This window comes from Myodes glareolus, chromosome 6 (genome assembly GCF_982192425.1).
Source record: "Myodes glareolus chromosome 6, mMyoGla1.1, whole genome shotgun sequence".
NCBI lineage: Eukaryota > Metazoa > Chordata > Mammalia > Rodentia > Cricetidae > Myodes > Myodes glareolus.
The window spans coordinates 65,392,483-65,407,434 of NC_142031.1; the positions used below are offsets into that span (position 1 = coordinate 65,392,483).

General features: G+C 50.8%; 1 long non-coding RNA gene across 2 annotated transcripts; it reads left to right on the forward strand.

Moving 5' to 3' along the window:
* The first annotated feature begins 1,825 nt into the window (after window positions 1-1,825).
* Window positions 1,826-12,950, forward strand: LOC146894279 (uncharacterized). Of its 2 annotated transcripts, XR_015738122.1 has the most exons (4): window positions 1,826-1,925; window positions 4,754-4,906; window positions 5,345-6,387; window positions 10,984-12,950. It is a non-coding gene; the product is annotated as an uncharacterized LOC146894279 (long non-coding RNA). The 2 variants fall into 2 exon arrangements; XR_015738121.1 differs by lacking the exons at window positions 1,826-1,925; window positions 4,754-4,906; window positions 5,345-6,387 and adding exons at window positions 6,948-7,132; window positions 7,976-8,115.
* The last annotated feature ends 2,002 nt before the right edge of the window (window positions 12,951-14,952 follow it).

Below are 14,952 nucleotides of genomic sequence, written 5' to 3' on the forward strand. Positions count from 1 at the left end.
GTCGTCCTTGCTAGCTGTCTCAAACCCTTACTTTACAAGGATGCCAGTTATAAAGAATGTCCAGTGTCACACCAGTTCAGCAAAGGAGACGTGTACTGTCCAGTTCCTCAGCTTGGGCTCCTGAAGCACAGAGGCATAAACTGACTGATCCAAGGACACAGTACCAGAAGGTGGCAGAGTTGGGACAGTGTCTGCCTGACTCTGAGGAGTCGGGAGCCTTCCACAACATCATAACTGCCCATCTTGGAAATGTTAGAGTAGTTCATGGCTTTTGACACCTGAAATTCCCAGTTTCCAATCTGCTTCAAGAGGTTGAGTCCCTAAGGGCTAGGAAGCAGAGATTATCCATCAACCACACATCATGCCCTGGGTTTGATCCCCAGCACTGCATAAACCAGGCATTGATGGCACGTGCCTGGTAATCCTGGCACCTGGGAGGCTGGAAGATCAGAAGTTCAAGATCACCGTTGGCGGTGTAGGGAGTGGGTTTTGAGGGTTAGGAGGGAGTGGGGGAGAGAGAGAAAGAGAATCACCCAGATATTAGGAATCTTCAGAGCTTGGAAGGAAATTCTTGGTAGGAGTGGGCTTCCAGTTTTTCATAACAGAGGCAAGGAGTGTGAAGAAATTAGCCTTATCCTGACCCCTCCTGCAGTTCTAAGGGTTGCACAGCACAGCTGGAGAGTTCTCACCCTGGGCCTCCCATGCAGTTGCAGCGAGGTGCTGCCTGAGGCTGGAGACATCTGGACAGTGTCCTCATGCGCATCCTGAGGTCAGTGCTGATGGTCAGTTGGGGCCTAGAGAGATGCTGTCAGCCAGCACCCCAATATGTGGCCTCCTCATGTAGCCTGGGCTTCCCTGCAGCAGGACATCTGATTCCACAAACAAGAGGGGAGGAGAGGAATGGAGGCTGGAGGCCGGTGGCCTTCTTCTGATCTAGCTTCAGACGTCAGAGTGTCATTTCTCCAGTGACTTCCATCATCAAAGCAGTCACAAGACACCCCAACATACAAAGAGAGGTGGTCCTGCCCACCACTCAGTAGGAATCACGAGAACGAACACACGCGATGGATTACACCATGGAGGCCATCTTTGAAAAACCCAGTCCTGCCATACAAACCGGCTTTCCTTGGGAGAACGTTCCACCTATAAGGAAAAGGTGACTGTGCTTGCTAGCTTTATGTCAACTTGACACAAGCTAGAGTTATCAGAGAGGAGGGAGCCTCAATCTAGGAAATGCCTCTGTGAAATGGGGCTGTAGGCAAGCCTGTAAGGCATTTTCTTAATTAGTGATTGATGGAAGAGGGTCCAGCCCATTGTGGGTGGTGCCACCCCTGGGCTGGTGGTCCTGAGTTCCATAAGAAAGCAGGCTGAACAAGCCATGAGGAGCAAGCCAGCAAGCAGCTCCCGTCCATGGCCTCTGCCTCAGCTCCTGCTTCCAGGTTCTGTCTGAGTTTCTGTCCTGACGTCCCTCAGTGATGGAAGTGTAAGTCCAATAAACCCTTTCCTCCTCAACTTGCTTTTAGTCATGGTGTTTCATCATAGCCATAGAAACTCTAATGAAGACAGCAACATATGGCAAATTGAGACCATGACAATGACCCCTCCCTGTCGTCACGTCTGACAGAGCTCCTTGTGGAGGGGGGGGGAACCAGCCACAAGAGACGTGGCTGGCAGCACTACTGGCTGTTTTGCCAAATTGTCACTGAAATAAAGAGGCTCAAGGCCGCACTGACTTCATCATCCGGTTTGTTCTAATAACATGTAATTTGATCCCCTGCTGTGGCCAGCAAAGCCGCAAGGGCATGTGTTTGGGGTGCCCAGTCACCTGCGCAACAGGCTGCTGGCTGGAAATCTCCACCCTGTCCGCAAGCAGGCAGTTCTTAAATCTTCCCGCAGTGGCTTCTCTTCTGCAGACAAAATGGGAGGTGAGTTTGCCTTTGGAATCCTTGAGATAGCCCCAGCCTCAGGCAGGGCCTTCTGCCTCTAGTCTAGCGGTTCTCAACCTGTGGGTTGTGACCCCATGAGGGGTCCTATATCAGATATCCCGCATATCAGATATTTATGTTACTATTCGTAACTGTAGAAAAATTACAACTACGATGTAATGAAATCATCTTGTGGTTTGGGGGAGGGAGTCACCACAACATGAAGAACTGTATTAAAGCATTAGGAAGCATTAGGAAGGTTGAACACCACTCTGGTCTCCCTTCTGGGGTCACAGTCCCAAATCTTGCAGTTCCAGGAATCCAGTCAAACCAATTAAGAATTTCCCTCCTGGAGAGCAGAGCACACTGGGTCTGACTCCTTCCCACCCTTTACCAAGCTGATGTCCCGTGGGACTCAGTTCCCATCACAAGCCCTGCAAGAGTTCTTAAGGTTGAAGCTTAGAGGACCTGTTTAAGTGTGGCGGGATGGGGGGGGTCTTTCTTCACTTCCCCACAGCCTCTGACTTTCGGCTAGCCTCTCTCACCTCCTGCTCCCTGCTCCTTCCTGGGGAAAATCGGTCTCCTCTCCCAGCATCTGAGGCTCCCATGTCCCACTGAGCCCTTACCCCACAAAGGCCTTCTTCAACAGCCACAGAGTATCCACTTGGTTTTGGAGTCTGTACTCTTAGGAGCCCTTTCTGTTCTGGGGACACAGTGAGAACAGGATCCAGGAGAGGGGCTCTCTAGTGGGGGCTCTTGCATCTCTCCTGGGTGTTGGCCATTTCCTGTGAGCGGCCTCTCTTGCCCCAGGAATGGTAGAGGGTGCCGTCTGACCCTCCAAGATTCCTCTACCTCAATGTTGCCTGCTTTCCCATTCCCACACTCAGGCCCTCACTGCAGGACAAAAACGAGACCCAGAAATACCTAGATAAGTGATTCCACTCGCACAGTCAGGCTTGGAGAAGTATTAACCATCGCCATGTCATACTATGGAGATTCACTGAGCATTGCACTCTATTCCAAGCTTGACTTTCAAGTATTTATATATAATAGTTAAAATCACCCATACAGTCCAGTGAGAAAACAAAGTTGAGGGAAGGTAAATAAGTTTAATCACCCTAGGAAATGTTGGCAACACTTCAAATCCAGACTGTTTGCAGACTCTGGGTTAGATGCCATGTCATAGTTTTGCTCTATCCTGAGCCATGGCTTGTTGGTTCTGAGACAACAAAGGAACCCCGCCCCTCTCCTGACTTTGCCCAGGTGTGGAGGAAGGAGAGAGGACTGGCAAACAGGAAGGGGTCCCACCAGTGACGGGGAGCAGTTGAAGCTGGATGCTTCCTTGGGACCAACTATGGTCGATGGGAACCAGGTAGTGAACGTACAAAGTACAAAAAGAAAAAAATGTGTCCACAGACCCAGCTGCCAGCTATTGCGACAGTGACATCTGATATCTTCTGGGGAAGCTCCCTTACGCCTGTCTGTGTCCCTGAGGTCACTCCTCTTCTCCTCCATCCTTCTGGAAGTGCCTTCTTCTTCTTCTTCTTCTTCTTCTTCTTCTTCTTCTTCTTCTTCTTCTTCTTCTTCTTCTTCTTCTTCTTCTTTTTTTTTTAAATAAAGTAGAAAGTTCATAAACCTTACGGTCAGGTTCCTCACCTGCCATTTACAACCATGTGACCTCAGGAAGGTCACTCTCTGATTTTCATTTTCCTTTTCTGTGAGCGTGGATAACGCTACCTGCCCACCTGGTTGTGACTGCGAAGACTGAGACACTGGGTCCAGGGCACTCAGCGTGCAGGAAATGGAAGACATAACAATGCCGACACCACCGCCTAGCTCCCTGTGGTTGTGTTAACCAGGCTCAGATCAGAGTGTGGGGAATGGCTCATGAGGATCCAGTCGGCCGATGGAACCAACACTGCGCATCTCTTTGACAGTCGTGAGACAGGGGGTGAGGGGATACTCTGAGGAGGCACAGCAAGCAAATTTTTGTTGCTTTGGACAGAGGCCTATAGGGAAAGGACAAATGGGCCCCGGGGGAGGGGAGTAAGTAGGAGATTCCCCTTCCCGCAGGGCTGAAACCAATACAGGGACAGAAGATGAGAGCAAGACCCTCGAGCCCAGACCCAGCTCAGGATTGGGTCAGGGTCCACTCTGGGCCCAGGTTTCCTAGGGATGGGGTAGGCTAGGGTACCCAAGCTGAGGAAGTCCTCCCATTGGAGGAGGTGCACCTGATCAGGGCAGGGGCTGGGACCCCTGGGCTACACCGCGGGAAACTGGGCCTAGCAGAAAATGGTTTTGCCACATGTCTCAGGAAGGCCAAAGGCAAGAGTCAAACTGAAGACTTGCTATGGTTTCTTACTGGGTTCTGAGAATGACCGTGGGCTGAATGGGTCAACGGCTTGTTTTTTTAGAATTCAACCCCAGGGCACTGTGTGAGAGCTGGTCAGTGCCCGCCTTTCCCCTGGCAACTGGGTGGGAGTGTGGGGCAGGAAAGGCAGGTTTCCTGTCCCCTCGGGCTCTGCAGGACCAGGCCAGACGAGGAATTTCCGGTAGAACAGGGCTGCCACTTACAGGGCAACAGCTCTTCTCACGGCCTTGGCCATGACCCTCATCCCCATATTCGCAGTCCCTGATGGGTTCCACCCTAGGAGACTACCTTCTCCCTAGGGTGCAGCAAAATGAAACACAGGGAATGTGGGGTGCAAGGATTGGAGGCCATCCAAAGATGGCCTTCTCCAACCCCGACCACGTGTCACTGTACTTGGAAATAGGGCAGCGGACACGAATGGGGAACCCCCCAACCCTTCTAGTCTGTGTCTTCACAGGATCGAGGAGATTCTGAGGGCTTCCTCAACCAATGAGAGGTGTGAACTGAAATTCCAGGTAGAGAGAAGATGAAGAAGAAAGATCCTCTGGGACCACCAAGGCTGGGTTTGCCCGGACGTGTCAGTCTGAAGCACTCAGAGGTTTGACTGTGGGTAGGTGCCCCACCTACTCCACTAGGCAGCCCTCAGGGGCCAAAGGCCACATTCCCATGCCACTTCTGCTGGAGACCAGCCAGGCTCAGTCAGAGCCTCTCCTTGCCTTGCCAGTCCTACACCTGAATTACCTCAGGTTTGGTCTGAGGAGAAACAATCAATTTTAGTTTCCTGCAGGGGGGGCTCAAGGTCAATTCACTGTTAGGACTCCCACCCACAGCCCGCAGACCTGAAGTCACCTCCTGTCCCTGCAAGGCCCCTGCGGGCCTCCAGTAAACAGAGCTGGGAACCCCCACCACCACCCCACCCAGAAACTGATTCACAAAATCTTCTGAAGATAACCTCTCAGGAGCTCCAGGGAACAGAATGTGAATTGTCTGGAGACCCATTTATTCGTTCATCAAATACAGGTGCATTTGTGTTATCTGCTTTTCCCAGGTGCTGGGGCAAAAATACAGGCCTGACAGAGTGACGGGGCAAGTGAATTGCCAACCCCATTATGAACAGAAGGGCTCTGGACTGTCCAGCTCTGGCATGAGGAGTCTCTCATCACCATTTCTTAGCCTCTGCTGGAGGTTGGACAAGAACAGGACTGGATGCCAAGGTTATGTGAGAAAAAAGATCCTTAGTAGCCCAGGCTATCCCGGAGGCTGGGACGACACAACCATCTATCCACTCGCAGGTCACTGTGGCCAGAATGGAGACCACAGCTCATGAGGAGAGCCAATTTTGCAGAGAGAGACACTCGAGATCCCTCTACTAGGGGTTAGGCTTGAAGGACCCAGCAATCAGGACGAGCTGTCCACGCCCCAGTTGTAGCTGAAGGACCATCTCTAGCATTCCCTCACCCACCGGGGCCAGAAACACAGGGCTAGCCCTCAGGGCTTCAATGCAGCCGTGGCTATATAGACAGGCACTCGAGAGTATCGAGCCACCTTTGGAACATTCAGATAGGGCGTTCCAACCGGAAACCCAAATAAGGCCTCAGTCAAGACTCCTCCTCCTTCTGAAACCAGGCAGGACCAGTTCAAGGGAGATAAAACCCTAGTGAGGTCCCTCCAGCTAGAGGAATCACCATGAAGTCATAGCCTAGTGTGTCCTAGCTGGAGAGGCCTGCTGGCAGAGCGCTTGGCGGAGGTTTCCAGGGACCTATAGGTACCCTGGGGGTTGGGGCCTCCAGGGACTGAGTCCTGCCCTCCGCAGTGCTAGGACCTGTGTCAGACCTTCGGCACATCAGTCCACTTGTGAGAGCCTGATAACTGAGTGAGTCAGAGCAGTTAGACACTGTGCTGAACTGCAAACCTCGGCAGTGAATCACGTCACCCTCAGGGAGCCACCCCTTTCCCTCCTACGTGGTACAGGAAGAGAAGAGGGGTGGCTCTTGGGGACTATAACATCTGGACCATGAGACTTCTGCCATCTGACTTGGCTGGGAAGCTCAGAATAATAGACAGAGGAGTCCAGGACACCGATGTCACAGGGTAAGTATTCTAGTGCTGCCTCCATGAACCTGAACAGCTTCTTCAGTTCAAGCACAAAATGCTCTCAGCCTGCCCCATCCTTCTCTCCAGCTCCAGGGAAAATCGGGCAGATAAACCCAGCAGACAAATAGCAGGCTTCTACATACATGTACCGTGCTCACAAACATGCAAAATATGTTGTATGTGCATACAAATTCCCATGCGTGTATGACCACACATGTGTATGCATGCACATATATGGACCTGTAGACATATGAACACAGACATACATGTGCATGCATAAGCACACATGGAGCTCATACAATGTTGACAGCTCAATATTGTGTGGCCAAGCAGCTCTGTTCTCTAGCTCGGAGTCACTGTTAAGACAATGATCCCAGTGCCACTACTGTTTACTAACAACGACTCCCCTAGAACGCTGTATGTTAAAGTCCTAATCCTGTAGGGCCTTGAACTGTGGCTATCTTCCAAGACAGAGTCTTTAAAGAGGCGGTTAAGCTAAAATGAAACCATTTGGGTGGGGCCTTAATTCCATTTGTTCTCTGTGCAAGCCGGGGAGAGGCCACATGAGGATACTGGGTGACTACGGTCATCAGTAAGAGTGGCCCCAAGAAGAAACTGCCCATGGGTGCCTTCATCATGGGCCTCCAGCTTCTGGGACTGTGAGCAGATACAGTTCTGATGTTCAGGGCCCAGGACGTCACAGCAGACCTGGGAGACTTACACAGTCATCAGAAGTCACCAGGTACAGACATAGGCTCCCTGTTTTCCTTCAGGAGCTATTTCTTTGGACCCAGCTCTGTTGGGCAAGGGCATACGTCACTCTCAGAACTCATTTTTAGGGTAGGATCACCCCCACTCTCCTCTAGGTAGCTCCTTTGTAGCTCCAGGCAGACCATGGGCCTCTCAAGCTACGGGTCACTATGGGCCTCCCTCTGTTCAAATGCCTGAGATCTTGGTTTTTTCTGCCCTGGTCTGCTTCCTGTACCTTTGCCTGCCTTAGCCTCTTACTCCAGGCTCCAGGCCTGGCTGCAGCAAGTGCAGGATGATCCATTGAGAGTTCCCTATGGTTCTCTTCTTGGACATCTTCCAAGGGCAGAGAGAGGTACCAGAACCAGAAAGAGGAGCGAAATAGGGTAGGGCAGCCAGTCTCTCCTCAGGCAAGTGAATCTAGCAGGTAAAAAGCAGGTTGTGAACACATGTGTTCTCCACACAAACACACGCATACATGCGTATGTACTAGTTCCCATACACTGTAATCATGCACATTTATACACATGTGTACTTATAATACATATGATCACAGACTTGTGGGAAAGCCTTTACCAGCTTTCTTCCATGTATCCCAAAGCTGGGAGCCTCACGGAAGCGACAAGCCCTTACTCATAATACTGGCCAGCAGACCTCCTGACTCAGCAGGCCCTGAGGAGTCTTGCTACACAGGCGCCTTATTGTGCTAGTGATGACTAGGATCTGGGGACGGCTTGTGTCCCTGAGCTGGGACAACCTGGTTACGGAGGAGGTGGGGGCTCTCTTTCTTGAGTGAATGGCTGCTTTGATGTGCCCATGTGTTTGTTTATTCAATCAGAATTAACGAAGCACCTGCCTGCATGAGGCACCATGGGAGGCTTCGCTCCAGGAAGGATGAGTAGGTTGTGGAAAGGGACCGCTGTTGTGCAGGGATGAGACGGATGAGTAAGAAGGCGAAGATGAACGAGTCCTTTCTCTGTAAGCAAGTGGGCACCTGGTGAGGGAGATAGGCCTACCCATGCAGCCCAATAAACCGCCTCCCCAGAAGTTCTGTATGGCTAGGCCATTCCTGGGAGCGTCTGCTTGCCCGTCAAGTATATCTGAGGTTAGGGCTAGAGCCCCAGTCCCGCAGAGGTCTCTGTGTTCCTTGATTCGCCATGTGGGAGTGCTTACCCGATGTCACTCTGCAGGGGGGCTGAGGAGAACAGCAGAGCAGAGATGCGTTCTCAGTTCTAGGGTGCAGGGCAGGGAGTTGATAGAGGCTGCTCCCCAAGACCCTGAGCATGTGATCTCACCCCTCTAGTTTCTCAGGCTGCTGTGGCTTGAGGGAGGGGCATGCTAAGGGTCTGCCAGTGTCTAACAGACTTCTCAGTCGGCGAGGCCAGGACAAGCAAGGACCATGGAAGTGTCAGTGAGGTGGGACCAGAAAGCACTGGGTCCCTGTATGTCTACAGAGGAGAACCACATTAGTCAGGCCCAAGCGCTGGTTGTCTTATCTCTTCACCCTCCGCCTCTTCTATGCTCAACTCAAGGGGCTTAGGGTAAACCATCTAGGTGGGGCAGAAATACACAGCGTGCTGACCGACTGCATCCTAACTGAGTCTTCTCAAGTGTGTCCGGCTCTGCATCCTCCCTGCATGTCTGCCGTTTTCATGCTCCCTTCCTCTCTCTCCTCAAATGTTGCTACCCCTTTGTGAAGATGAAGTTACATTTAAAGAAAAAATAGTATAGCGCATTGCAAAGAAGGCTTTCACTTTCCTCGTCTGAGAACCATGGCGTACAGCTGTCCTGCCGACTTGGGTTCCCATCTGAAGTCAGCCTGTTGTGAGTGGGACACTTTCCTCTGCCTGCACAGTGTCTCTCTCACAGTGCCATCTTGTGCCTCATTTACCCTTGTCTCCAGGAGTGGGCATGCATGCCTTAGGAACATCCATCCCTTTACACACAAGGAGCAATGCCTCCGCCAAGGGTCCTTTGCTCTCCAGAAGCCTCTGCTCCAGTTTCTGCTCTGTGCCGCGGCAGATTCTTCCACGGGGTCTGCATGTCACTGCACATCATTAGCGATGGGGATGCATGTGGAGACGTGCACTGTTGGGTGATCTTGTGGTGTGCACAACCTAGGGCACGCTTACACAACCTAGATGGTCTATCCTATTACACACCTAGAGTATATCGGAGGGGATGGTGTAGCCCATTGCTCTGAAGCCTCACACCTGGACAGCAGGTTACCAGAGGAAATACTGCAGACAACTATAACATAGTGGGGGCATATCTGTGTATCTGAATACCTCTAAGCACAGAGAAGGTACAATTCTAGGCAATGGAACATTTTCAGCGTATTATCGTTTGCAACCACTCTCACCAAGCATAGCATCACTGTGCAGCATGTGACTATCAAGCCCTCACTCCTGGTCTCTCCAAACTCACCACAGCTAACCTCCCAATCTCAGTACTCCACTAAAATGTTCTCATCAAGGTGTCCAAAGATGCTCTTGTTGCTGGAGCTGTGATTACTTCCTCTTCGACTTGCTGGCTGTCAGTCAGTCTTTTCACATGAATGTTCTCTGGACTTCAGAGATGTCCTTCAGGCATGTGGGGTGGGGGTGTCTTCCCTCCTCCCCCTCTCTCCTCTCCTTCTTCCCCCCCCCTTCTTTGTCTCTGCCTCCCTCCCTCCTCCTCCTCTCCCTTTCTTCTTCCCTCCCTCATCCCAGTCTCCTCTCTGGGCTTAGTCTCTATGTCAGCATTTGGTCACGAGCACTCTCTTCCAGACTCCTCCACCTGAATGATCTCATCGCACCTCTCAGAGCCACCCTGGTTGAGGTTTCCTTCTGTTCTGACTTCTCCACTGAGCCACAGGCTCACATCGACCTACCTCCTCCCTTTGGCTATTGTATCAGACTTTCGGGGTTATCACTGATAAGACAGAACTTTCCATTTCTGTCCCCACCCCAACCTGGTCCTTCCTGTCTCGATAACTAGCAGCAACACACACTGGAGTCCAGACTAGAAAGCCTCCCAGTGGCCCATAAGCACACCTCGGGATGAATGGCTCCCTACTTAGCCTGGGTCCACTCACGAGAGAAGGAGGAAGGAACTACAGTATACAGATTCTTCTGGGGTTACACGAGGACTACATCCCCATAAGCCCACTGAGAGTTGAAAATGTCATGATTCGAAGTGTATTTAACACACGGAGCTGGCTGAACACCAGAACTTAGCAACAGTCACACTGCGGACATACAGGCTACGCACACTGTGGACTATGGGTAGTTCCTCTCAAGACCGGAAGGCCAGGAAGGCTCCCAGCATTCACACATGCAAACACACACACACACACACACACACATGCACACACACACATGCACACACACCTTCACGTAGTCTCCCACGCTGCCTCTACCCCAGGAGTGTGACTCCAGTATACAGACCTTCACAACTAGTGTGGCACTCCTAATTAACTTCAAGAGATTCTCTGCCATTTGGAAGGACCCACAGCATCCAGAAACTTCTATCCTCTCCCCCAATTATAATCTTGCAGACAAACCCAGATGAGAGTGCAATCCAAAGCACATGGATGGACCTGAATACCTATTCCCTCATACATCCCTTTAGCACTAACTCCTGCGTCTGGTTATGCGCTAGCCTGTACAGAAGCTGGGCCAGGTGGAAATTAAACCCGGGTCTCCATAGGGTAAAAAGAGAAAGCTGGGCTATGAAAGTAAATACACTCATCGTGGTCCCCAACGTCACATGATTTAACAAGAATTTTCAACCCTACCTTGGTGTGAAAGTGGTAAGGATCCGGCACAGATGTGACTCTGAATTTAGAATCCTGATCTTTTCCAGGCTAGCATGTCATGGACTGCCCGATGCCCCTGTGTGACGCTGAGCGGTGGCAGTGAATGAGCCCATGATGGCAAGGAGAAGCTACCCAAGATAGAGTGTGCATCCTCTACGTAAGTGTTCAACATTGAGCCGTGGAGACCATAAAATGGAGGGAAAGGCCAAATAGAACCTTAGAGGTCCCTGTTCTGGGACTCCTCAAGGAAGACCAAGGCTGACAGGCATGCTGGTATTTACGACGCAACTGGGCGAGCGGCTTCACAGACTACAAGAGGAACACCTTCAGGGATACTTCTTCAGACAAGTGTGTGAGAAAGGCCTCCTGGGGTGTCATGTTCAAATTGTGACTTGGAGGAGAAGAAGGTGGGGGCAGAAAAGGCAGAGAGAGAGAGACAGTGATCGAGCACACTGGCACATCAGACTGTAGAAGGGTGCCCCTCTGGGATGTCCAGAGGAGGAGAGCATACTCTAAGCCAGCCCACTGTTCCTTTGTTTATTCTTTGGGCACTAACTCCTCTGTTTGAAGTCATATGAGCCTATATAGAAGCTGGGGGAACCAGGAGCAAATAAACCCAGGTCTCATTGGGTAAAGATGTAAAGCTGAGTAGTGAAAAGAAACGTAACAGAGGTCCTGAGCCAAGACTCCACCCTCCACTCCATACAGAGGACATTCTTGGGTCCACACCACACACACACACACACACACACACACACACACACACACACACACACACACACGCCTGGGCTCCAGGGCTCTTGCTAGCCAGGCAGGAACTTGTATCTGAACTTGTCCTGCTGCTGGAAGAGCCTGTCTTTCTACTCAGTCCTCCTGTTCTCGCTCACCACACACAGGGTCACGCATGTCGTCTCTGCTCTGGGGGAAATGCCTGCACATGTGCGCACACAGACACACACATTTCACACAGTCTCCCACCCTGCTTCTGCCCCGGGAGTGACCCCAGCAGACAGACCTTCACAACTTTCTCAACTTCAGGAGCTCCTCTGGTACTTGGGAGGACCCACGGTGTCCAGAAACTTCTACCTCCTCCCCTAATTATCATCTTACAGACAAACCAGGACGAGAGAATGCAATCCAAAGCACATAGTCTACATAATAGCGTGGTTTGGACAGACTTCTTGAGAGAAAAGACTGTCAGCTCAGCCTTAAAGAATCATGGGATAGTGAGAATGATGAAAGATTTCCTGTTGGTTTTTGAAGGACATAAGAAATTCAACCTTGGGGGCTGGAATAATGACTCAGTGGTTAAGAACACTGACTTCTCTTCTAGTGGACCTGGGTTCAATTCCCAGCACCCGCATGGCGGATCACAACTGTCTGTAACTACAGTTCCAAGGGACCCACCTTTATCCAGGCAAAACACCAATGCACATATAAATGAACAAACAAATAAACAAATAACATCCTTTTAGGATGCAAATGAAGATAGTTGACAGTTAACCTGGCTTCAGGTAGTGCTGGATCCAGAGGTCAGAATAATATCAACAGGACTCTGCATCTACTCCTATGCCCCAAGTAGGCACTTACCAGACCACAGATCAAACTGATCTCAGCATGACTCTTCCTTAAGTACTCCACCAGGAAAGGACTCTGATTGGCCTCGCATGAAGGCACATGCCAATTTTGAACCAATCATTATGACTAGAGATATGGAGTGCTCTGATTGGCCAGCCTCTGCCTACCTCTCTGGCAGACTAGCTCCCCGGCTACCAGCACAATGGGATAAAATAACAAACAAACAAATCCCCAAACCGACAGTACAAGGACCTCTGCTTTGGATAACAGTCATCTCTTTGATACTCCACATTTCTTAAGCTTCCATAAAATTTATCCAGTGTATTTATCAGGAGATAACGCTAAGCCAGACATACTTATCACTGGGTTTCGCTGTAGGGCAATAGCACATCCAGATATTAAACGTGATCTGTTCTCTTGTAACAGGGACCAAGAATCCTGTGGGGTCCCTTGAGCCATTTATTCTAGAACAGAGTGGTTCTCGACCTTTCTAATGTTGTGACCTTTTAATACAGTTCCTCATGCTGTGGTGACGCTCAACTTTAAAATTCCTTCATTGCTACTCCATAACTATAATTTCACTACTGTTATGAATTATAATATTCAATATCTGAGATGCGAGCTCCAAAGGGCTTCTCCCACAATTTGAGAACCACTGTCCTAGAACAATGAATTTGGAGCTCCTGTCTTCCTTAGAAGACAGGGTAGGACAAGACCATTCTTCCCCCCCCATCCCCCACCCCACACACATACACTAGTTAAAGGTGTCTTTGGACTGGAGAAAGATGCAAGGGACTGGCTGGCTGCCCAGCTCCGTCTTTGCATGTTGACCTAGCAGCTGAGGCTTAGGCTTCTGTGCCACTGAGACTTCCCAGTAGGGTTCTGAAGCTCAGGTCTGTGGTTGAGGAGAAAGGTCATGCCCGTCTCATCTGCCTCAGGGAAGAGTGAATCAAGTAAGTACCTGCCTGGTCAAGTCTGCATTCCCCTATTTTCCCTGCTTTACCACGTGGGGTCCTTTCTGTTGAAATCATCAAGCTTCTGCGGAGGCCTGAACAACACCTTCCAGCTGCAGCCCGGCTTTGGCTCTAAGATACTGTATTAGTTACTTCCCTTATCGCTGGAAGGGGAAATGGAAGTGGGGGCAGACTATTCCAGCTCACAGTTTAAGGTGAAACCGCCCGTCATTACAGGATGATGCTGAAACACTCCCTACCCTCCCACCACCCCACCACCCTCATCCCCCCCCCACCCCCCACCCCGCCGCTCTTCTCTGTGGCTGCAGGAGCATGAAGCAGTTTTCTCACATCGTGGTTGATCAGGAAGCACATAGCTTTGGACCAGAACTGAGGTTGGGCTGTAACCCATAAAAAAAATCCAACCCTTGCTGGGCAGTGGTGGCGCACGCCTTTAGTCCCAGCACTTGGGAGACAGAGGCAGGCAGATCTTGGTGAGTTGGAGGCCAGCCTGGTCTACAAGAGCTAGAGTTCCAGGACAGGAATCAAAGCTACACAGAGAAACGCTGCCTCAAAAACAACAACAACAACAACAATCCAGTCCTCAGCAACCAGCTTCCTCCAGGTGGGTCCTGCTACCTATAGGTTCTACACATCATCAACCGGAAACCAACTGTTCATATACATGAGCCTATGGGGATCTCAGATTCAAACCGTATCAGGCAGCTTTCCCACAGCTCTCCAGAGCCTCAGTGCCCTTGCCAAAGGCAGCCTGTTGCCACTGGAATGTTCATACCTTCAAACCCCAGGAATGGCTGAGATGCCTACTTAACATATCAAAGCAGACACTGGCTGCCAGGTTCTCCCTGTATCCCTCAGTGTCTGTCAAAGGGCCTTCAGGATGGCACACCTCACTCCTACCCTAAACTTATCCAGACCAGGAGCTGGCCTGCCCTGCCCTCAGCTGCTCTTCCCTAGATAATCCTACCGTTTTGGTTACCTGGTCTTTTTGCTTCTCCTTTGGGCCTCCTAGCTGCTGCTCCTGGCTCCTCTCTCTCCCCTCTCCACCTCCCCACATGGCTCAGGGTCATGTCCACTCTGGACTCTCCCAGATGTCCCTGTGTCTGTCTATGCTCTCCCCCATAGCTATAATAAACTTCCTCCACTATACCTGGGACCAGTCATGTTCCTTCTCCTTTTTATTTCTGCTTTTCATTCACATCCAAGATGCCCCTCCCACCATCAGCCCATAGCTTTCTAGAGGAAGAACCGGGCTTCATTCTGCTCCCAAATGTGTTTCAGTGAATCCATCAGTCATTCGTGGAATCATGCCCATTAGGTGCCAAGGGCCTGGTAGAGGCAGAAAGCCTTCCCAGGAGTTACACATGGCCCAGTGGGCAGACAGGCATGGGAATAGAATTATGATATAGTTGGATGAGGGATGGGCTCAACATAGTGAGGGCCCAAGGAGGCACTAAGTCAGTC